Source organism: Nicotiana tabacum, chromosome 1 (genome assembly GCF_000715075.1).
Source record: "Nicotiana tabacum cultivar K326 chromosome 1, ASM71507v2, whole genome shotgun sequence".
Classification (NCBI taxonomy): Eukaryota; Viridiplantae; Streptophyta; class Magnoliopsida; order Solanales; family Solanaceae; genus Nicotiana; species Nicotiana tabacum.
In genome coordinates, this window is record NC_134080.1 from 174,808,669 (window position 1) to 174,832,835 (window position 24,167).

Genomic DNA, 24,167 nt, shown 5'->3' on the forward strand with positions numbered 1-24,167 from the left:
GCCTTTTGGTGAAAGATTTAATCAACCCATACCCCATCCTTTACCATTTTTAGCTCACATTCATCCTAGGTTCCTTTACCACCCATGCATGCAAAACAAATAAACCCCAAGCCTTTGGACTATCTTGCTAATTACCCATTTTAGAAGAATTTCGAAATTATGAATTGGGCATAGATTCTTACCTTTAAGGAGAAGACTTGAGGAACTTCACTTGACAATTCTTCAACGATTAAACAAGAATTTGTGGAGAAATTGTGATGAAGGACACTTCCTTTCTCTAAGACCCTCTTTCTCACTCTAGGAGTACTAGAAAACAGGCTTAAAATGAGCCCTTGCATAAGTTATAACGACATGGGATCGGTTTTAAAATTAGAATTTTGGAGCCCCGACACGGATCTTCGGTCTCATATGCGACCGCATAATCGTTATGTGGCCCGCAAAGTGACCGCAAAAGTAGCCCTTAGGGGCTTGAATTTTCTGCCCAGGTATGCGACCAGTATACGGTCCGCATACCTGTTCTCCGGTCGCATATTGCACCATAGAACTTCCCTTCGCAAAATCCCAAGAATGATTACACGATCAATATTCGGCCCGCAAAGCGATTATGTGATCGCATAACTGGCCTCAAAATTGGCCAAATTTTCTGCCACACTCTGCGTCCAATATGCAGTTCGTAGAGTGATTATGCAGCCGCATGATGGGCCACAGAAACACATTTTTCTGTGAGCATTTTCCTTTAACTTTTTAATGCACAGTTCAATCTAAAAAATCCGAACCATAGCGAGCTTACGAGTCAATAGCTGAATAGCATCTCTCATCTCCTGACACAGTTCATCTAGCTGAGGAGCTGGGGGTACTGGAGCGGGTGCTGGAAGCGGTGCCCCTCGGATCTCCTCTGGAGAGGGCAAGGTATGTGAAATCTGAGATAAAGTCTCATTATGCGACTTTCCCCGAGCCCTGGTAACTCGTAGCACTTGACTTGTAGTCTCATCAGCCATAGTATTGCCCTTCTTGGCGGCTGTAGCCTTCTTGGGCATCACTAAAAACATAACATATCGTTAGGAAAATGAATCCTTATATCGCATAATCGAAGTTAAGAAGGGAGGATAGCATCCTATATGTCTTGTAACCTTCTATTTATAAGTGTGATGCACAAGACACTCATAAACAAGACTATACTAGACACGGTCTGTAGACAAGCCTAGGATGGAACTGCTTTAATACCACTTTTGTCATGACCTAAATTGATGGGCCGTGACGAGTGCCCCAGTTCTACCTGTCGAACACCCCTAAGCATACTTCTAAGATATAAACATGAAATAAGTGTAGGTCATGCATAAATTCTGGCAATAAACTACCAATTCATGTGAATAACATATGCAGGAAAACATGCCCCAAAGACATATATACATATATATACGGAATACGATAGGGCGAGCCGACAAGGCCATATGCTATCCAACTATACATGACTGTTTACAGACCTCTAATAAAGTGTACAACTACATAAATGATGGATTGGGCCCCATCATACCCATATATGTATACAAAAGTATCGTACCAAAACCCAACAATAGCTCCAGATCAAGTAGAGTGAACCAACTCTCGCTGAGCCAGGATCCTAAGAAGGGGGACCATCAGCCTGTCTACCTGCACATTTGGGCATGAAACGCAGGACCCCAGGTAATAGGGGTGTCAGTGAGAATAATGTATCGAGTATGTAAGTCATAAAAAAAGGTATATAAAAGTCATGAAAGAAACGTGGAGTAAAGGACTCAACCTGTAAGTCTGAATAGCTCTGTGAATCATAAAACACTTATAATGTCATGCATATGCGTATAAATATCATATCATGGATAGGTATATGCGTACATAACATCATCAGGCCTCTAATGTCAACCCATCATATCATCTCAGCCTCAGGGATCATCAACGTATGCCAGCTGATCAAGTGGTGTTGCATATATAATGCCATAACCTTTCTCCACACCCCATATACATATACTATAAGTAAGTCAATAAGATCTCTCGGGATGTCATGAGACCCATGAACAGATGATATGATAGTAGGACATATGGGGAATCAAGAACATAGGTAACCCTAGTACTTCTAAGAATAGAATCATTTGTGAAAGTTGCATGCTTGCTCGTTTCATTGTATTATATGGATCATACCAAAAGGAAAGGAGGAATAGACTTAACATACCTAGAGGCGTCAGTGCAACTCAACAACAAGCTCATAACAACTAGCGCGCCAACCCTATAACAAAGAAATACATGTACAACTTAGATGACGCTAGTATATCATGTATCTCAGACGATAACTCGATTCTAAAATAAAACGGGCAGCATTTCCCCTGATTTTACTGCTCCCTCAAGCCTACTATAGGCGATATACCAACACAATACAATCAGCACCTCAAAAACAACCCAACTACAATTCATGACCTTCAATAACACCAAATATACCATAACATATCCAATCATCAAGTTATGAAAGTGCAACGTTTAGCGACCAGCCCATTACCTACCACATGTGGCATTTCTCCACGACCTTTCATCCTTCCAAACTCCATAAATCATTAGCAAAATAAGCCAATACGAATGGACTACAAAATAGTCAACTAAAAGTGGAATAAATCAACTCACGGCTTCCAATCATCGTCCCGTGAGTTCTAACTATTAGGAAACAAATTTATCAACCTTACTTGATATTTAAAAACTTAAATACAGAAATTAAGCATTTTTTAAACTCTTAAGTACCTTCCAAAACTAACTACAAAGAAAAAGAGAGGCGGTATAATGATACTTACATCGTAGGGATCGTTCTAGTGTTACCGCTTCTCGATTTTGTACCCGAGATGTTAATCTTTGTTGAAACCCTTGTAAAGAGCTTAAGGGTAAGTTTATGGTCTTATTTTGGTCGTGGTCTGGGGAATAATGAAGAAAGAGATGACATAAGGGATATATGTATCCACTTTTGAAAAGTCAAAGAGGTGCTAGCTTGACACCCTAGCATTGGCTCTTCTTCCGACACTTATATCTTTCTATCCGTATATTGTATGAATGAATGATTCAGAGATTTGGAAACTAAATTGCCAGACCTTCAATTTGGTATGTAATATGTCCCAAGAATACCTCATATAGCACATGAAATATATTGCTCAAAAAGCTTCGTTACAAGGCAAATCCTTAGTTAGTTTTTCCGCAACCTAAATCCGATTTTTTTTCAAACTTTAAATATTATATCCAAACATCATATATAGTCATATTATAACTTTAAACTCATTTAAATCATGATTAACAAGTTTCATATTCATTATACGTCACCTTGGGACGCACAAGGTGTAACATGTTGATCATCTTGGATAGCAATCAAGCTAGAAACTACAAGAATACTGTTTAAATTCAATCCACGTGGATACAATATTGTTGATACCCAATTTTTTCCTATATATTTTTTATATGCATAAATACCTTTGAATAAGCATATATATATATATATATATATATATATATATATATATAAGCATGCACAAGGTTTTTATTATTTTTCCCATAATTTTAAGGGTTTAAATTGATTTATTTTCTTCCTTTTTATTCATAAAATCCCCAATAATTATTTTCAAAATTATTGTTAGGAAGATTTATTCATTTAATTTCTATACTTATGCCAAAATATGACAAATATGTTTTTCATGCATTTTGATAATTACATTTAGTATTTTTTTTAAGCTAAATTGCATATAATTGCAATGTTAGCCCATTTTAATGTATAATTATATATTATAGGCGTGAAATTGGTCCCTATATATTTAAAATGATAATTATATATTTTAAATCATATTGGTATAGAAGAATTATTTTCAGAAAACTATTTATTATTTATTATAAATTAAAATAGGGAAAAGTGGCTATTTAAATCATAGTCAAATTTGGCTTTCAATTCTAGCCTAATTTTAACCCAACCCCAGCCCAATTTCCTACCCAATTAACCCGACCCAGACCTTATAAACTCCTACCCAAACCCGGAATGCATATACCCGGTCAAATCCTGACCGTTGATCTAGGGCGGTCTAAACGAGCTCTTTCCTTTTTTAATCCTAAAGACCACTAACCCTATCTCATTTCTGAGATTCCACCGCCCTCAAACGCTCTCATCTCCTCTCTTCTCTCAACCTAACCCTAATCCCCTTCAATCGCTGCCTCCTTCTCCGGTCATCTCCTGCGACCACCTTTCAACCCCAAGCCCATCGCCTTGCTCATCATCTCTGAGGCCATCAAGGGCCCTGGTCCATGACGATTTATATCTAGGGTTTCTAGTTTGGTTGTTCATGGCCTCTCCGGTGTGATTTTGGGCAAAATCACACCATATATGTTACGATCTTTGAAGTTTATAGAAGGTTCTTCCGTTTCTATTTGGGTTTGTTTTGAAACCCAAACTTTCGTTTGTATCTCTCATATATGTGTTCCTTTTAACGATTTAAGTCTGTTTCTTTCTAAGTTTTACACTATTCTCAAACTTCTTTTGTAAAATCATCAACTTTAAGCTGTTTTTACTTTCTTTAAAGTTAGGGTTTCTCAAAGTTTCTTCTACACTTGTTTAAACTGATTTCTCTTTATGTTTAAACCTTTTTCCTCGCATATCTTGACTGATTCTATGTTATTACTGCTTTTTAACTCGCCTATGTTAAAAGTCCTAATTTTTAGATCTTCTTTGTTTTGATGCTGTGTGTTAGCATGACTACTCAACTCTTGTTAAGTTTTTGTTGGTTAAAATGCTTCGAATGGGTTTTATTGAGTCCTTGGTCTACTTGTATCACCTCTGTGAATATATTCATCTTGATTTGTTTATCTCTTGCCTCTTTCTGTAAATATTTCTGACCTTGCTTGTTTGCACGACTGTTTGTCCTTCTCTATTTATATGTTGAGGTATAGAATCATGACTCCCTCTTGATTGATTCTGATTTTCTTAACTGATGGTTTCATTGAATGATTTCTTTTGAAACCCCAAAATTTTACCTCATTTGTTTAAATTGACTGATTCCCTACCTTATTTGCTGTGGTATTTTATTCTGACTTAATTGAAGTTTCCTTAATTGAAGTTTGCTGAACCTAGGCCTAATTGGCCACCCGATGCTTAGTGAACCTTGACTCTTTCCTTACTAGTCATGTACTGATTTTCTCTTGCCTTATATGCTACTGGTTCTTACCGTTTGAATTAATTCCCTTAACTTAAGGGAGTACTGACCTTGATTTTCTGACTAACTGATTTTGAGTTCCTTAATTACCATACTACTATGATTCTTACCTTATTTTACTACGTGTTTTCAACTATAAAAACTCTAGTCTTTCATTAACACAAGAGACGAACACTTGGGTCTAAAACTATCTCTCATACTAAAAATCTCTGCTCTCTATTATGCTATTTGCTACTGTTAGCCGGCTACAAGCTAAGGCTAATCATTTGTGCTCTCTCTTGTTCTTTTCATTCTGCTTACTCTCCTCTTAATTGGTATGTCCTAGTTTCAATTCAAAATTCCAACAACAACATGATTCTCTTATTGTTTCAGTTTCTCTTGTTTCTAGTTTGCTTCTATTTGTGTTTCTGTTGTGAAATTTGTAGTTAAGAGTACATTATCAGCATGATATTATGTCTTCCCCTTCCTTTAGGTCAGTGTATTCCCCCTTTATGTGTGTTTCTGAGCATGTCTTATCTCCTACTTGTTGTGTACTTACTATCCTATATACCATGAATTCGTAAATCCCTATCACCCCTCTATATTGTTGTATCTTTCCGGACTTGTTTTGTGACTATGCCAGTGTCAGCTATTTTTGAGCATGATTAAACCAGTCCTAGACCCTTGTTGGGTTATGTGTTTGTAGTCAACTGCTCTATGTGTCCCAAACCCCTTGACCCCTGTGTGTGATTATTGAATTTACTTAGTTTTATGAACCAGCTATGTGTAAACCTGTCCTAAGGTATTTTAACTTCTGTTCATCTCTTCAAACAAGTCTCTGATTGTTTTACTACATTATTTTCAAAAATGCAGTTTCTTCTAAAACCTTTTCAACTTGTGTCCATAACTTCTCACTCTACTCTTAGTCAATAAGTTCTGCCCCCTCTAGTATGTGTACTGCCTTGGGAACCTTTTGAGAACCCTCTGAACTCTGGCATACTAAGGCTGGCCTTTCCACACTGCACTTGTTCAATCTTTGGTTACTAAGTCTAGGTGTAAGCACTGCCCGGGATCCTTGAGATCCTTAGGGAACTTTGATGCACCTAGACTCTGATTTGTTTATGGAATTGAGGCTTGTGAGACCATTGGAGGCTATGGAACTTGAGCCTAATTGAAGGCTCCCTATAGAATAGCTTCTTGATTTTCTATTTTTACTTATGTAATTTATTCATTGGCCTGTAATAATTTGTAAACAGATATTGGGGTATTTAGTAAAAGGGTGGGTAGATGCATACTTTCTGGGGTAATACGGGTAGAAATCCTGCTCTTATAACCTTAATTTTAAAGTCTGATTATTTGCCTAAGTAGAAAACATGCTCATAGGACTTTACTCTTTAATATGTTTGCTTTGCCTAATAGAAATCATGTCTATAAGGCTTTACTTTTAAAGCTTGTTTACTTATCAAGTAGAAACCATGCTTATAAGGTTTTACATTTTGTCATGTTTAGAAACTATGCACATAGGGTCCTAAACAATGGTGTCTTAAAATCTGTAATCCGCCTAGATATCATCCCTATAGGAAGCCCTACTCACAATTCTGTCTGTTAATTTAACTTAGTCAAATAAATCAACTTCATTGTGCCTAGTTCATTATTAAATTGGTCTTATTAAGCATTAAGCATTTGCTAAAACATGTTCTTTCAAAACTACCTCAATCTCATTAGATATCATGCCTATAGGTATTGAAGAAGTCTAGTTCAAAATCTATTTGTTTATGCATAGAAACTAGTATTTTGCATATAGGCAAGCCTTTAGGGCATTTTCAAAATTGCATTTCTCTTAAACTATCCTTGTCGCTTAACGTTTCTGATCCTTACATGCTTTCAAAAGAGTCCCTAGGCAACCACTAGGTTGTAACTTCTAAGTAAAAAAAAGGTTGTCTATTTCTGCATATTCACTTAGATATCCTGCTTTAGGACATTGTTTAATAAAATACCTTAACTGTGCTTGAGTCGTGTTGCTTGTGTGTTTGTTTGAGGAGGAAACTTTGAGCCTCTTAATTGTTCTCATTATGTGTGAAAGTCCTAAATGCTTTTGACTATCGCCTTAGAATTTTTTCCTTTTAAAACCTTAGGGGTTCATCTAGAACCACCTATAGGTAGTGGTCCTAACTCCCTCCAGGACCATTAAGAAGGGACGGGTAGCAACATGTAATAGGAATCATTGATCAAATACTCGCTTTGCATGACCAATAAGGGGATGGGAAGGGTAGACATGGGATATGATGACTACGCATTAATGTCACGTGTATCCCCTTATTGAGGAGTGTTTACCGAACATTGAGTGGGGTGACCCTATAGGATAACCAACCTAGGACCCCTCTTTACTAAATCCTTTATAGGATAACCAACCTAGGACCCCTCTTTACTAAATCATTTCTTTGATTGAAATCTTTGTTTTACAACTTGTTCAAACCTTTATCTTACTACTTGAATTATCGCACGTGCTTTACTTGCAACTTGTTTAATTCAACTGTTTATATGGACTAATTTGTGAATATAAGTTTGGTCGAGACCCACAATTGTGGACCAATAGGGGTGCCTAACACCTTCCCCTCGAGGTTATTTCGAGCCCTTACCCTAATCTCTGGTAATGCAAACCAACCCAAGAGTTAATCGCTCTAGGTGCCCTAACGCACCATAATCTATTAGGTGGCGACTCTTAAAATACCCAATTTCCAAAAGGAAATGAGTCATTACACCCCGTGAATGTCGAAACCCGGACTTCTTCCCGTCTCAAAAAGGGGAGGGAAAATAGGGGCGCGACAACATGGCGACTCTACTTGGGATATTTTTAGGCTTTTACCATAATGAACTTGTCTTTTACAAATTAGTCCAAGCATGCTTATCCCGTACCCTGCCTCTTTATTTGGATTTAACTGTCTATTTTTCAAGTATTTATGATTTCTTTATTGCCCTGAAACTGACTTGTCTCTTTATTTTCTTTTTTTTTCCTGTAATTGTCCTTCAAGTATTTAAATACTGTATTTATTTTTCCTATGTGAAAATACTTGACTACATGTTATTAATTGCTGCATAAATCATGCTCCGCATCATATTCCACTCGTGCGTCTCAAATCCTATAGCAAAACTTTAATGAGTGGTTGCACTCTTCCTATTTACTACCCTTAAATTCGGAAAGTCTTATTTGCGGTAAAACCAGTCGATCAACGGTGCAGTCGACGGTTCCTGTAAGGCCCCGTGAAGATTTTTGCTGAAAAACCCGAATCTCGTGGTGCTAAGTTAGGAATATGTATTAGAAATTCATAAAATTCTTTGCGGCGAGATTGCGAGCCGCGGTTCGGACCTTTTTGGACTGATCTATGCTCTAAAAAGTCAAGAAATAATGTTTTCTAAAAAAGTGCGATTCTGCGGTCGAGAATGCGGTCGCATATCAGGTATGCGGACCGCATAGTCGCCGGAAAATGAGTCAGTGTGTTGGTAAAATTTGAGGTCAACTATGCGATCGCATAACTAATATGAGGACCGCATAGTCATCGCATATTTCCCTTGGGATTTTGTAAGGGGCAGTTCTGCGGTGCATTATGCGACCTCAGAACGGGTATGCAGACGACATTTCTACCGCATACCCAGACAGTGTGTTCATGTTTTGGGGAGCATTTTTGTGGTCCATTGTGCGGGCCACATGTTAGCTTTGCGATCGCAGATCTGACTCGGGGCTCCAATTTTCTAAATTTTAAACCCGACCTCCTATCATTATATATAGTGTAATAGCTCATTTTGAGCCTATTTTCCTGATGCTTTTAGAGAGAGAGGGGGTCTTAGAGAGGGGAAGTAACTTTCATCAATATTGATCCAAAAATCCTTGTTAAAATATTGAAGATAATCAAGTGAGGGACCTAAACCCTCATCCCAAGAGGTAAGGCTTCATCGCCTCAGCTCTCATGTTTACACATAGCTATAAAGGGTCATTAGTGAGGTAATTCATTGGGGTAAGGGGGTTTGCATTGCATGCATGTGTTCTTGATGAGTATGGGGAATTATAAAAGAGGAGGCATGGGTAATGGGCTAGTGTAATCTTGCATATTAAGAACCATAAGGCCTTAATGAACACTAATTGCTCGGTAAAATGCTCAAGAGAGCTTAGATTATGTTCTTTTCTTGATTATGAGTTAAATTGTGCTATATTGCTTAAATAAATTGAAGTGCGAACATTCCGGAACGTTTTAGGATTAAGGAAAGCTCGGTTGAGGTATGTATGGCTAAAACCCCGTCTTTTAGAAATTGAGCTACGTTGGTGTTTGTGTTAATGCGGTAAGATTAAGGGTGGATTATTATTGTGAAAATGTACGTGGTAGGTACTTCTTCCTGTGTTTAATATGTTATTCTTTGTATATGAAGGATGTGTGGAGAACATGGTCTATGCGCTAATGCCTAAATGTCATGCCAAGGTTACTTTGGAACTAATATGCCAAACTTGACGAATTCTTCTCTATGCTTATGATTTAAATTGCCTTCGTATGCGCCTATGATCTTAAGTGGCAAAGTAAATATTGAAAATGTGAACAATGTGAAACGTGAATTATGGAATATGAATCATGTATTGAATGCTTAGACCTTAAATTTCGATTGAAGTTGCATTGTTGTGCCATCTACGTGAAGTGTTATCTATGCTTATGATTTAAACTGCTCTTGTGTGCACCTACTTTTCTAAGTGGCAAAGCTAATGTTGAATATGGGAATGATGTAATAAAATGTGGCCTAGTGCCAAGGATAATGTGATAAGTTGTGGCCCCAAGTGCCTATGAAATGATATATGTGAAACGAAGTGATTAATGCAATGGGAGCAATGCCTTGGAAAGGCGGCCTAGCCGATCGGGCCGAGATCGGACTCCGCTCAAGATAGCGGTGGTATTGTGAATAAATTCCGGAAAAGAAGGAAAATGAGATTATAATTGAAGTATATGTCCCAAATAAGGCGACCTAGCCGATCGGGTCGAGATCGGACTCCTCTCAAGATAGCGATGGTATTGTGAACTAATGATGAGTAGTATGGAATGCCCCAAACTAAAAAGCTAAGGAAAATGATGTGGAAGTTGCACGATTCTTTTGATTGATAATGTGGTGATCGTTTGAAGTTTTGAGTTATATTTTTGAATTCTTGTTCTTGTATAGTTCTTTCTAACTAGATGGTGTTTAGTTATACATACTAGTACTTCATGGTACTAACGTCCCTTTTGCCGGGGCGCTACATTTTTAAATGAATGTAGGTGGCTCCATAGGGGATAGTGCCGATCGTGTGTAGCAGTGCATTCTTTTCTCAAAATCTTGGTGAGCCCTTCCTCCTTCAAAGGGTCATGTTGTACACCTTTTGTTATAACTATCCATTTTGAGGTATAGCCGGGGCTTTGTTGCTGGCATTGTCATCACTATCTTTTGTATCCTTAGAGGCTCCGTAGACGTTTGTGTGGGTTATGTACAGGTATTGGATAGGTCAATGAACCATGTTGCAACCTTGTACTCTTGCATTCTTTTAAACTATAGCTGTATGGAATCTTGGACACTTAACTATGATTTAATGTTGTGATATAAAATGAACTAAAATGTTGAATGTACTATCTTTCCTGGTCTAAATAAATGAATGCATGGTTTCCTTATTCATATTGAGTTGGATGAGTAGTGTTTGATAAGGCTTGCTCAGTTGGGTTCACTCGATTGAGCGCCGGTCGCACCTCTCGAGGTCGGGGCGTGACAGTTCCATCCCTCTCGAGTTGTCCACTTGAAGGTACCAGTCTAAACCCCATTGAAACCTTACTCTATTTAAAATTGTGCATGCATTGTCACACCTCCCTTTTTACCTACACCCCCGTAAAAGGAAGTATATATAGGGAGTTTTTCCAATTAAAGGACAATCGAAACGGGATTTATTTATTAAATTCAGAGTCGCCACTTGGGAGATTTATGGTGTCCCAAGTCACCGGTTGAATCCCGAATCGAGGAAAAGCTTGACTATGTATTACAGTCCACAAACACAGGAATCCGGGTAAGGAATTTTGTTAACCCGGGAGAAGGTGTTAGGCATTCCTGGGTTCCGTGGTTCTAGCACGGTCTCTCAACTGTTATATCCGGCTTAATTATCTAATTAATTACACATTTTAAACCTAGGTGCATTTTTAACTTTAAAACCGCTTTTAATTATTTATGGAGTTATTTCTGGAACAAGGCACAATTGTCGTACACTTGTCGTTTTGGTACACATTGCAAACCACGTCACATGAAATGCACCCGCGATGTACAACGTGTTTATTTTTACTATTGTTCGAGGTTATGGTCGGGTCACATGAAATGCACACCCGAATTTGGATTTATGTATCATGACCATGCCACGGGAACCGTACCCATGGCCACGATAATTATTAATCGTGTCTAAAGCAGACTATGATGTTCTTGATTATTTTCCTAAGTTTCGAATTATCGCAAAGTCATCAATTATGGAATTATTTTGCAAAAAAGTGTACGATTTTAGTTATTATTAATAAGTCACTAAATATAACTTAACATTCTGTTCTCAACATTAAGATTCATTTCTACTGTAGCTAAAAGAACTTACAGTCAATATTAAAGAAACAACTAATATACTAACCAAACAGTTGTATCAATCACCTAATTAAACTAAGAATTAACATGACCCTATTTGAAATATTTCACGTAGCTAACACCAAACAAAAGCAAGCTTTTAAAAGTTACATCCAATAAACTTCCCAGCAGAAAAGTGCCAAAAACGCTTGGTTCATCAATTTAACAAGTCAGTTACAAATATTAGTACCAATATCTCATGAAACCCACTATGACGGAAAATATTAAGAATTTAAAGGTAAATACACATAAAAAGTGAAGTAATAAAGCATCAATAATATGGATATAAAATGTTTGAACCATAGAGAAATAAAATAGAATAGCAAAGGAAAGAAAGAATCGGACCTTGAGCAATGAAACTTTTCCAATGTATTGAGAAGAAGTCCCAAATAAACCAACTGATACAATTGTAAATCTCAAAACCCAATGAAAAAAATAGAGAAACATGTGTGAAGCTAATGGACGGAGCTCAACCTCGGTAGCATCTCTTCGAACAGTGTGTCTCAAAATTGGAGTTTAATTGGCCGTCTGTCAATGGTGACCGTACGTGCCCCAAACTCGACTCCCATAGCGAGTCATGTATTGTTGTTAAGCCCCCAAATCCAAATTCTTCAACCGTTTTGCCTTTTGAGCTCACAATTTGGATCTTTGATGATTTTTTTTCGATAATAAAACAACCCAAGTAATGAATTTTATTCAAATCTGTTGGATGACTTTGAAAGACTTGATTTTGGTAAGAAAAGGAATCCTACTAAGAAGTCTTAGTAGAAATATATTAATGTGGAAAGGCAGTGGGGTGGGGGAATGGAGGAGAAGACGTGGTGGATTTCTTTGGGGGTTTGCGGCGGCAGTAGCTTTTTCTTTTAGGTATCTCCATTCCCCTCCTTTGGAATTGAGATTAGGGGATTCTTTTATAGAGAGTAGGGATTAGGTTAGGTCAAATGGGTAATGGGTATGGGCCTAGGAATTATGGGCTTGGGAATTATGGTCTAGATCCGAAAATTAGGCCTAAAAATGGATCGTTTGAGCCCGATTTATTCTCTCCCCGCGAACGAGACTAAAATACGACCTCATATATCAATTAATCTTACTTAAATAAAATAACTATTAAAATAAGACTAATCGTTAAAACAAACCTACTTTTTTTGGTATTTTCAAATATCATATTAAAATAAAAGTAATGTACGATTTTTGTATTTTTTTTAGTTTTACGAAAAGAAATAAACTAAAAGCAACTAAAAAGAAGAAATATTTTTTGTAATTTTCATTTTTTTGATAAAAATAAAGAAGAGTCAAAACTAATTGAAATATCGATATTATGCATAAACTAAACATTTTACTCTAAAAATGGGTGAAATTTCGGGTAGGGTCAAAAATCACATGTCTATAACTGCCCCTCTTTGACTGGAAACACGAAGAGTTTTCAGACGAAGAATGATTAGACAGGTTTTTTGACCCGACCCTTATTTGGAGGGACTAAAACTAAGAAAAGGGGAATGTGACCGAGCTCTTGTATCTGAGCTGCCTACATATCCTTGGCTATAAAGGAATCAGACCACGTGTAGTTTAGAGGTGAGTGAGATGATGGAGTACCGAGGTGGAGAGCCAGTCGAGGTTCCGGTCCGCGGTTCCTGTTATTACATCAAAAATCAAATGAAAAAGATTAATTAAGCCTTTCAACTACGAGTTACAAGATTCCTATCTATAAGTCTTCTGAAGCTTGATCTTGAGTCTTGAATGGTTCTTCATGCAGACTTTAGATCTGAACCTTGGTGCTTGTTAGCTGTAGGTGTTGGCTCGTTCTTCTACAGCTTTTTTGGATCAAGACCGGACATGTAGTGCTTGTGACTTCCACCATGTCTTAAGTAGTTCACATCTTCCATCAACTTCTGCATTTGGATTCACTTCTTGCCGTTCTCTCTTTTTTCTTTATTGTGACTAACTTCTTGTTGATGACCTCGGACTATTGATTCACATTTTTGCCGCGAGCTCCTTTTGTTGCTGACTTGAATTGTAATTTGAGATGCTTTCCCTTTCTCCAGGTGGATACCTGATTGCTGAACTCGAATTGTACTTTGAGATGCTTTCCTTTTCTCCAAGTGGACGCTTGACTGCTGAACTTGAATGTATTCCCTGCTCTCCAGGCGGGCTCCTGATTGCTGAACTTGAAATGTATTCCCTACTCTCCAGGCGGGCTCCTGGCTGCTGAACTTGAAATGTATTCCCTGCTCTCCAGGCGGGCTCCTGACTTTAACAAAATAAACCAAAACAAAGAAAATCATTTGCCCCCGTTTCGGTAACTGGGCACACATGTAAGTGTAAAACGGATCACATTACCAAATATCAATAAGAACTTGAAAGCTAAAGCTTGAATTGTACTCCCTTATTCTCCAGGCGGGCTCCTGATTGCTGACTTGTAATGTATTCCCTGCTCTCCAGCGGGCTCCTGACTTCTGACTTGAAATGATTCCCTGCTCTCCAGGCGGGCTCCTAACTGCTGACTTGAAAAGTATTCCCTGCTCTCCAGGCGGGCTCCTGACTTCTAACTTGAAATGTATTCCCTGCTCTCCAGGCGGGCTCCTGACTGCTAAACTTGAAATATTTTCCCTGCTCTCCAAGCAGGCTCCTGACTGATGAACTTGAATGTATTCCCTGCTCTCTAGGCGGGCTCCTGACTGCTGACTTGAAATGTATTCCCTGCTCTCCAGGCGGGATCCTGACTGCTGACTTGAAATGTATTCCCTGCTCTCCAGGCGGGCTCCTGACTTCAACAAAATATTCAAAAAGAAAGAAAATTTTTCTTCCCCGGTTTGGTAGCTGGGCGCATACGTGAGTATTAACTGTATCATGTCACCAAGTATTCTAAGAATTTGAAAGCTAGATCCCATTATCCAAGAGGGTCCTGAAAACTCCTAGTGAAATGACAGTTTTAAAGCTAAATTATATTTCTTAAAGGTGTGACTTCCGCTAAATCTCGTTATCTATGGAGGTCTTAAAACTAAATCCCATTATCCAGGAGGGTCCTAAAAATCAAAAATCAAGTATTATCTTAAAAGTGACAATTTTACGGCTACCTATATTACCCTACACCAGAACTTACGCTAGATTTTGTTATCCAATGGAAATATTAAAGCTAGGTCCCATTATTCAGGAGGGTCCTGACAACTCTTAATTGAATACTATCTCAAACATGCAAACTTTGAAGCCAACTTATATTCCTTGGGGTTACATTTATGCTAGATTATGATACTCATGATTGTTTTGAATTTTAAACTAGGTCCCATTTTCCAGGAGGGTCCTGAAAATTTACATTCAAACCTGTCTGGTGCTTGCCTTTCCTTGCGGAGGGTTTCTCCGAAATTTTCTGCCCCTGTTTCAATCAAAGAAAAATCTTGTCAGTTTAAAATGTGGTGGTTGGTTTGTGGCCTTGACTTTGAGGGCGATTGCTTCTTCACTTCCCATAATAACTGATTTCCATTCGAGGACCTTGCTTGCTTATGGACTAACCACTTTCTCTGTCATCCTTATCACAGAAAATACCCTTTCTCCGTTCAGACCCAAATCCCTTTATCTGTTGCATTGCTCATGGACTGACATTTACCAACCTTTGTGTTTCACCGAAAATACCTTTGATCCGTCCACCTAACACCCTCCATCTGTTGCATCGTGCTCTTGTGTTGACATGAATTCCAAAGAACGTTAATTGCCATCCACTTAGTGCGCATGCTATTCCTTCCTGACTTAAATCATCGGCCTTGGCCTTGAAGTCTATTGTTCCCTCACTTGTCACGATAACTTTGATTTCTGCTTGGAATACCTTGCTTGTCACTGGTTAAACACTTTCTTTGTTGATCTTATCACAGAGAATATCTTTGACCCGTTTACCCAACATCCTCTATCTGTTGCACTGTTCACGAATTGAAATATAACAAACCATTGTATTTCTCATGGACTCCAAAGCATGTTGATTGTACCAACTCAGTTCGCTTGTTGTTCTTTCCTAACTTATGCCACTTTGATGTGCTTGGCCAGATCCCGTTTTGTGCAATTCGAAAGCTGGTGGCAAATTTTGAAGTCATTTCTCACTTATTTTGACCAAACAGACTCAGGAAGAGGAAGTAAACCTGACAAAAGGAACAGAGTAAAGGACAAAGGAGAGAGATGATTCCTAACAAGAAAACTACAAAGTAGAAACCTATCAGATGTGGATACCAACTATAATGACCATGACATGCACCTGTGGCCTATTCTGTTGAGCAAGTCTGATGTTCAACTCCTGTTATACCCCTAAACCGTGAAACTGGACTTCAATGCTCCGATTATCCAATCTGATTCACAATCCTTCTTCAACTTGTAATGCCCGAAGGTTTTCACTATCAAGCCTCTCTCATTCTGTTCTTTCTCTCAACTTACCGTCGCCTTACGGTTCCCGCGAGGGTTTTCACCAATAAGACTCTCTCATTTTTGGATTTCCCTTAGCTCTCGTTGCCCTACGGTGCCCGTGAGGGTTTTCACCAATAAGACTCTCTCATTTTCATTATTTTCCTGCTTGGACCAGAGTGTTGCCCCTGATATGAATTACCTCTCCTTGCTTGACTTGGCATCTTTCGAAGACTGATCGGAAGGTCTTTCTTTGAACCGTAACGTGGGCTTTTGGATAGGGTTAAAAGAAAGGATATCAAAGGCTCAAAACAATTCACATGGGTTCAAAATTACAACTTTCGGAATCTGATTTCTTACAACAATCACAACTTTTGCCCCAGTTTCTTGCTTGGGGACTTTTAGATTTTTATTTTGATGAGACCGAACCGTGAGGCTGCCTACGTATCCTTAAAAGGAATCAGGTCGAACGTAGTTAATGTCATAGAAATTACTTTGTTGTTGTGATTTTCTCTTTTCTCTTTTTTGCTTTCTTTTTCTCTTTTTGTTGTTTTTCTTCTTCTTTTTCTTTTCATTCTTTTTTTTCTCTCTTCTTTTTTTTCTTTTTTTTTCGATTTTCATTTTTCTTCTCTCCCTTTTTGTTCCTTTCTTTTCTCCTTTTCCTTTACTTATCTTTCACACTTGTGTTTCTGATTTTTGCTACTGATTCCGAAAGAGGGGTATGAAAGAAAATAAATAAGGCTCAAAGGTGTAACGAAGGATAAAGTTTTTAGATAGCAGAACAAAATGCATTCGTCATTCCAATCTCCAAAACATGCCAAGTGCAAACTACACAATTAAACAAGCCAAGGAAAACCTTTGTACCATCTTTGATTGCACTAGACTTGTTAATCATATCCACGCATTCGCTTTCTACATCTGTTAGTTACCAAGCCCCATTGGACAACACCCTCACTCTCATTACCACGAACGGTCCCCTACAAATTTGGGGCAAACTTTCCATTATCTTCAAACTGATGCGGCATGATGCATTTCAACAGGGTTTCTTTATGTTCTATCTGCCCCAGTTTCATATAATTCGGGCTTGAAGTGACCTCAAAATGCCTTTACTTATTTCCCTCAAATGTCCCTATCATCTTCAAAATTGTTTCATTCAGCTTCATGACTAAACTGACTTTTTAAGACCAAGCTGAGAATTACGCATGCATGTCATGTTACTAGAGTCAACAAGGAAAGAACTATAAAAGAAAAGAGAACTAAACGAAAATGACTAGAAATCACAGAAAATAGAAAATTACATTAGACAGAGGGTGAAAGGGTTTGGACAACAAAAAAAAACTAAACTGGGGTTACGAACCTAGAACAAACCTAGACAACGCTAAACAGGTTACTATGACTAAACAAACTAGGCAAAATAAAAGGATAGAAAGGTTTGAGTCACAAGACAATATTCAGATTACAATATTAAAATAACCCGGACAACAAAAATGACAACTAAATAAACCACCAAAAACTCCTTCCTGGTTAACCAAGAAAAGAGTGTCTTTCCAATCATCAAACTCAACATCTTAGTCACTGACTTCTGCATCAACAATACTAGGACCTTCACACGTCTCCATCACATTGTTCTTAACAGATTGCCTTTGGGTTCCTTTTGCCTGCTCATTCTTAGGATCAACCTCTGATAGCGCTGAAAGCTAAGTAGGATGTGGACCTCCGAGGTTCCTAGAAGAATTCTCACATTCCTTTTCAAAATAAACCATACCCACCACATGCGTCTCATTATGCACAGGCGATGGACTTTGGCTAGTGTCTGCTGCATCTGGATTTTGCACGACAATGTCGCCTGCATCAATAAGTTTCTGAATCGCATTCTTTAGATTCCAACACTTCTCTATGTCATGCCTCAGGGCATCTGAGCAATAGGTGCACCTTTGAGCAAAATCAAACTTCTTTGGAAGAGGGTTTGGCATTTTTATCTGGGTCGGCTTCAGCATGTCCAATTTCCTTAGCCTCTGGAACAGACTGGCATATGACACTCCCAATAGAGTGAATGTTTTCTTCTTCTGTAACCTCTCATTCTTAAAGGCTTGACTGGGCCGGAAACCTGATCCAGGGGGTTTTCGATAGGCTCGTGGGGGTAGATAGGAATTTTGTGGAGCTGGGTACTGGGAGAGTGATGTACGACTTTGGGAGTTCTGTGGAGAGAAGTGGCATTGGGGAGGATCATCTGGTGCATAAGGATATCCACATGGATGAAGTCGAGGCTGGAAGTGTTGATCGTGAAAGCCCATTGGATCATCTTTTCTGTTTCTCTTTCTTCCACCCAAGCTTATTGGGATGTTCTGAATATTTTTCGAACAACTCATAATTTTTCCTGACTTGATTCCCTCTTTTACTAGCTCCCCCATTTTTAACACATCATTGAAAGCCTTCTCCAGGGTCGGGATCAAATGACTGAAGTAGGTGGGCCCCTGAGCTTGTAGGAAAAGCTCAACCATTTATTCTTCACCAATCGGGGTATTGACTCGAGCAACCTGCTCCCTCCATCTGAGCCCAAGCTCTCTAAAGCTTTCCTCCGACTTCTTTTCCATTTTAGATAGGGAGAAGCGGTCTGGGGTAACACCCTATCTATATTGAAAGTATCGAACAAAATGTTGAACCATGTCACCCAATGTAGGCCATTTACCAACATCTTGGCAATTATGCCATTCCAACGCTGCCCCAGTCAGGCTCTCACTGAAGTACTCCATCAACAAATCATCTTTCTCGCCAACACTTCTCATTTTACTGCAATAATCCCTCAAATCTACTGAATCCCCACACCCATCATACAAGTTAAACTTTGTCACTTTAAACCCCGCAGGCAGACGAATGTCGGGTGACATAGACAATTCTTTGTAAGACATGCTACCCTGGTCTCCCATTCCTTGCTTATTCTTTAAGGACTGTTCTATGCCTTTCAGCCTCCTGGGTATCCCATCTCGCCCTTTTCTTCCTGTGAACATTTCATTTTCAACATGAGGCTCATCCCTTGGCCCCTATTTGTATGAGTAGGGAACTTTGTGGGCAACCTCTGAGGGGTAATATTGGGCATCATGAGCTTGGAGATAAGCAGGTGGATCTGGAGAGTATGGAGGATCATCTAGCATAGTGTCCGGAGTTTGGGTAAGGGCAGCATCTAGGAAGCTAGGTGGTGGCGGGGGTGGTGCCTTCCCAGTCATCCAAGCCTGATACATGTCAGCAATGTGTTGTTTTAACATCTTTACCTCTTCAACCAACCCATTGTCCTGTTCAACCAACTGCTTTCGAGCGCCGATATCAACCAACTCAGTTCTGTTGTTGTCTGCCAATGCCTTTTGACTTTATGTTGTAGAGAAGAGTTACTACTTTAAAACCACAAACCAACCACCCTTCTACTATGAGTATAATAAAATGAAGTCATCGCATTAGCGTTAGGGCATTAATCATAAGATAATCTCATTTTATGTGCAATGCACCTAGCCACAGTTATCGGTTCTAAAATGACTTCGAGGGTACAAAGGTCAGCTGGCATCATCCCAATTTATTCATTTCAACCTCTCTTTTCTTTGTTTTTCTAGCACTTGCTAGTTTGCCCATTTTCCTTCATTTCTCCTTTTTTTTCATCATCACTCTTTTCTTTCTCTCATATCTCACATCCCACAATTTCACCTTTTTTTTGCTTTCTCCCCTTTTTTCCTCTTTTTTTCTCTTTTTCCTCTTTTTCTTTTAATAATAATACAATAAAAAAATGATTCGATCGAACCCTATGTAGGTTGCCTATGTATCATGACGCCGCATGAATCAGATCTTTGCGTAGTTCGGGAAGATCTGGAATAAAGGAAACAAACTAACATTCTCCTTTTTTTACCTTAATGACTACTCTGACGAGAAAAGGGAAATAAAAGAAACAAATCTTTTTTTTTTGAATTTTCTAGACTTAATGTTCTATAACCTATTCTAAACTCAAGCTTAACGTTCATATATATTTTTTCAAGACAAATACTCTGTGGGAAATTATTAAAGAAAACCTTAGGAGAGAAAAAATATTTTTTGATTCGTTTTTCTTAAGAAGGAAATCTAAAGAATAAACCACAGAAACATATTTTAAATTTTCATTTGATATCCTGACACGATATTTCGAAACAAGCAATGAAAAAGATAAAACAAAATGCTTTTGGATTTCAATTTTGATTACCTAAAGAAGAAATTCTAATGATAAACAAAAGATAAAGTATTTTTCTATGTACAATATTATAGAGTTCTAATGAAAATAAAAGTATTTTGTTTTCATTTTTCACTAATTTCCCAAAGAAACACCTCAAAAGAAAATCTTTTTGGATTTTGGAATTAACACCTTGAAGAAAGCTTTTAAAGAAGTACTAAAAGAAAATTCTCTTTTTTTGAATTTCAGTCATAATATACTAAAGAAAATATAAAAACAATTCATTTTATGTCCTAGATATTAATTTCCTAAAGGAAAAACAAGCTCAAAATCTTTTCATTTCTAGAATTAGTATTCTAAAGAATATTTATAACGAAATATAACATGCAACATCTCTTTTTTTTTTTGGATTTTTGAGTTACAACATATTTTTAAAATATAAAGAAGAAAATAAAATAACAAAAGGCTTGACATTACTGTACAAAACTAGAAAGTAAAAGATGACATAAAATGAAGAACAGACTCAAAACATAAAAAAAAACTCCTTAAGCAACTCCTGAATGAGCGATCCTGACTTGATGGTCACGGGGTGTCTGTCATGCTCAAACTCCAGTAAGTAGATCCACACCTATATGAGAAAACTTAAACTAACACTATGTGAGACAATAACATTCCCTAAGACACATGCAAGACATGATTGAGGCTATTTTTGCAAAATGGCTTATTTGGCCAAAAGGTGGCTAGAAGTGCAAAATTTGGCTATGACCCCGCAAAGCTAAGAACCTAAGATTTAGTAGGAAGACCGGACCCTATGTGGGTTGCCTACGTATCCCGCCCCAAAATACGAGAATCAGGTATGCGTAGTTCGGGCAGATTGGATACGGGCGAGAATAATAAAAAAACAACTCACATATAGAAAACACATTTCTTCTTTTTTTTTCGACAAATGATGAAACATATAAAATCTTTTTGGATTTTCTTTTCTTTTTTTCGATTTTTTGATTTTTTGAAAAATGATAAGAAGTGCAAAATCTTTTTGAAGTTTTCATGCTTTTTTTCTTAATAAAAGGTAACAAAAATATAATTGGGCCCTACTCGCTTTATCCTCACACTTCGGCCTCTCTTTTTTTCCCTTTTTTTCATTCACCCTCAATTATCATTGGTCCGCCGAATGACCCTTTTACTCTTGAAGAAATGCAACATGTAGCACATAGGATGCATTAAGATGGTCTGTTATTTTGGGTACACCTTTCCTAGACGAACCCAACCCTTGTGTTGAGTCCCCTAAGTCAAATGCACGTGATGCAGACAAATGTTCCTACTAGGGATTTGGCATGAGGCTGTGTTTTTATAGGTTTAAAAACCTGGGTTTATTTGTTCTAGACTTGGCTTACCCGAGCGGACAGCTCGAGCCGAGGGAGGCAGCGTACCGGGAATACAGATGCTTCACCGGCTTTGCAACTTGTCCAAACCTCGTTCTAAATTTGGAATATGACTCTAACAGAAAAGAAGTCACACAAAGTGCACAATTCTTCATGATTTAGAAGACTTAGAGAGAAGAGGGATTTCGCAATAGTTTATATACAGTTCACGGAATATCAAGGTGGTAAAAGCATTCAATTAGCACATTAGGCCCAAATCATGTAACAAATTTAGATAATGGATAAAGCCAACTATAACAATTATTCTAAGCTCGAATTCTGAACCTTGAACCAGAGATTCTGGGTTCCATCCCCAGCAGAGTCGCCAGAGCTGTCACACCTCCCTTTTTACCTACACCCTCGTAAAAGGGATGTATATAGGGAGTTTTTCTAATTAAAGGACAATCAAAACGGGATTTATTTATTTATTAAATTCATAGTCGCCACTTGGGAGATTTATGATATCCCAAGTCACCGGTTGAATCCCGAATCGAGTAAAAGCTTGACTCTGTGTTACAGTCCGCGAACATAGAAATCCGGGTAAAGAATTCTGTTAACCCGAGAGAAGGTGTTAGGCATTCCCGGGTTCCGTGGTTCTAGCACGGTCGCTCAACTGTTATATCCGGCTTAATTATCTGATTAATTACACATTTTAAACCTATATGCATTTTTAACTTTAAAACCGCTTTTAATTATTTATGGAGTTATTTCTGGAACAAGGCACGATTGTCGTACACTTGTCGTTTTGGTACACATTGCAAACCGCATCACATGAAATGCACCCGCGATCTACAATGTGATTATTTTTACTGTTGTTCGAGGTTATGGTCGGGTCACATGAAATGCACACCCAAATTTAGATTTATGTATCATGACCATGCCACGAGAACCGTACCCATGGCCACGATAATTATTAATCGTGTCTAAAGCAGACTATGATGTTCTTGATTATATTCCTAAGTTTCGAATTATCGCAAAGTCATCAATTATGGAATTATTTTGCGAAAAAGTGTACGATTTTAGTTATTATTAATAAGTCACTAAATATAACTTAACATTCTGTTTTCAACATTAAGATTCATTTCTACTGTAGCTAAAAGAACTTACAGTCAATATTAAAGAAACAACTAATATACTAACCAAATAGTTGTATCAATCACCTAATTAAACTAAGAATTAACATGACCCTATTCAAAATATTTCACGTAGCTAACACCAAACAAAAGCAAGCTTTTAAAAGTTACATCCAATAAACTTCCCAGCAGAAAAGTGCCAAAAACGCTTGGTTCATCAATTTAACAAGTCAGTTACAAATATTAGTACCAATATCTCATGAAACCCACTATGACGGATAATATTAAGAATTTAAAGGTAAATACACATGAAAAGTGAAGTAATAAAGCATCAATAATATGGATATAAAATGTTTGAACCATGGAGAAATAAAATAGAATAGCAAAGGAAAGAAAGAATCGGACCTTGAGCAATGAAACGTTTCCAATGTATTGAGAAGAAGTCCCAAATAAACCAACTGATACAATTGTAAATCTCAAAACCCAATGCAAAAAACAGAGAAACATGTGTGAAGCTAATGGACGGAGCTCGACCACGGCAGCATCTCTCCGAACAGTGTGTCTCAAAATTGGAGTTTAATTGGCCGTCTGTCAATGGTGACCATACGAGCCCCAAACTCGACTCCCATGGTGAGTCATGTATTGTTGTTAAGCCCCCAAATCCAAATTCTTCAACTGTTTTGTCTTTTGAGATCACAATTTGGATCTTTGATGATTTTTTTTCGATAATAAAACAACCCAAGTAATGAATTTTATTCAAATCTGTTGGATGACTTTGAAAGACTTGATTTTGGTAAGAAAAGGAATCCTACTAAGAAGTCTTAGTAGAAAAATATAAACATGGAAAGGCAATAGGGTGGGGGAATGGAGAAGACGTGGTGGATTACTTTGGGGGTTTGCGGCGGCAGTAGCTTTTTCTTTTAGGTATCTCCGTTCCCCTCCTTTGGAATTGAGATTAGGGGATTCTTTTATAGGGAGTAGGGATTAGGTTAGGTCAAATGGGTAATGGGTATGGGCCTAGGAATTATGGGCTTGGGAATTATGGTCTAGATCCGAAAATTAGTCCTAAAAATGGATCGTTTGAGCCCGATTTATTCTTTCCCCACGAACGAGACTAAAATACGACCTCATCTATTAATTAATCATACTTAAATAAAACAACTATTAAAATAAGACTAATCATTTAAACAAACCTACTTTTTTTGGTATTTTCAAATATCATATTAAAATAAAAGTAATGTACGATTTTTGTATTTTTTTTAGTTTTACG

The 24,167-nt window shown here is 37.8% G+C and overlaps 1 long non-coding RNA gene across 3 annotated transcripts; it reads right to left on the bottom strand.

Moving 5' to 3' along the window:
• Positions 1-1,390: 1,390 nt before the first annotated feature.
• On the bottom strand, positions 1,391-23,832 carry LOC142181605 (uncharacterized). 3 transcript variants are annotated; one of them, XR_012710309.1, is made up of 3 exons: positions 23,303-23,832; positions 12,183-21,031; positions 1,391-1,650 (listed from the first exon to the last, which is right to left on the bottom strand). It is a non-coding gene; the product is annotated as an uncharacterized LOC142181605 (long non-coding RNA). The 3 variants fall into 3 exon arrangements; XR_012710310.1 differs by lacking the exon at positions 1,391-1,650 and having other exon boundaries at positions 12,097-14,081; positions 14,175-21,031; XR_012710308.1 differs by lacking the exon at positions 1,391-1,650 and having other exon boundaries at positions 12,097-21,031.
• Between the last annotated feature and the right edge of the window lie 335 nt (positions 23,833-24,167).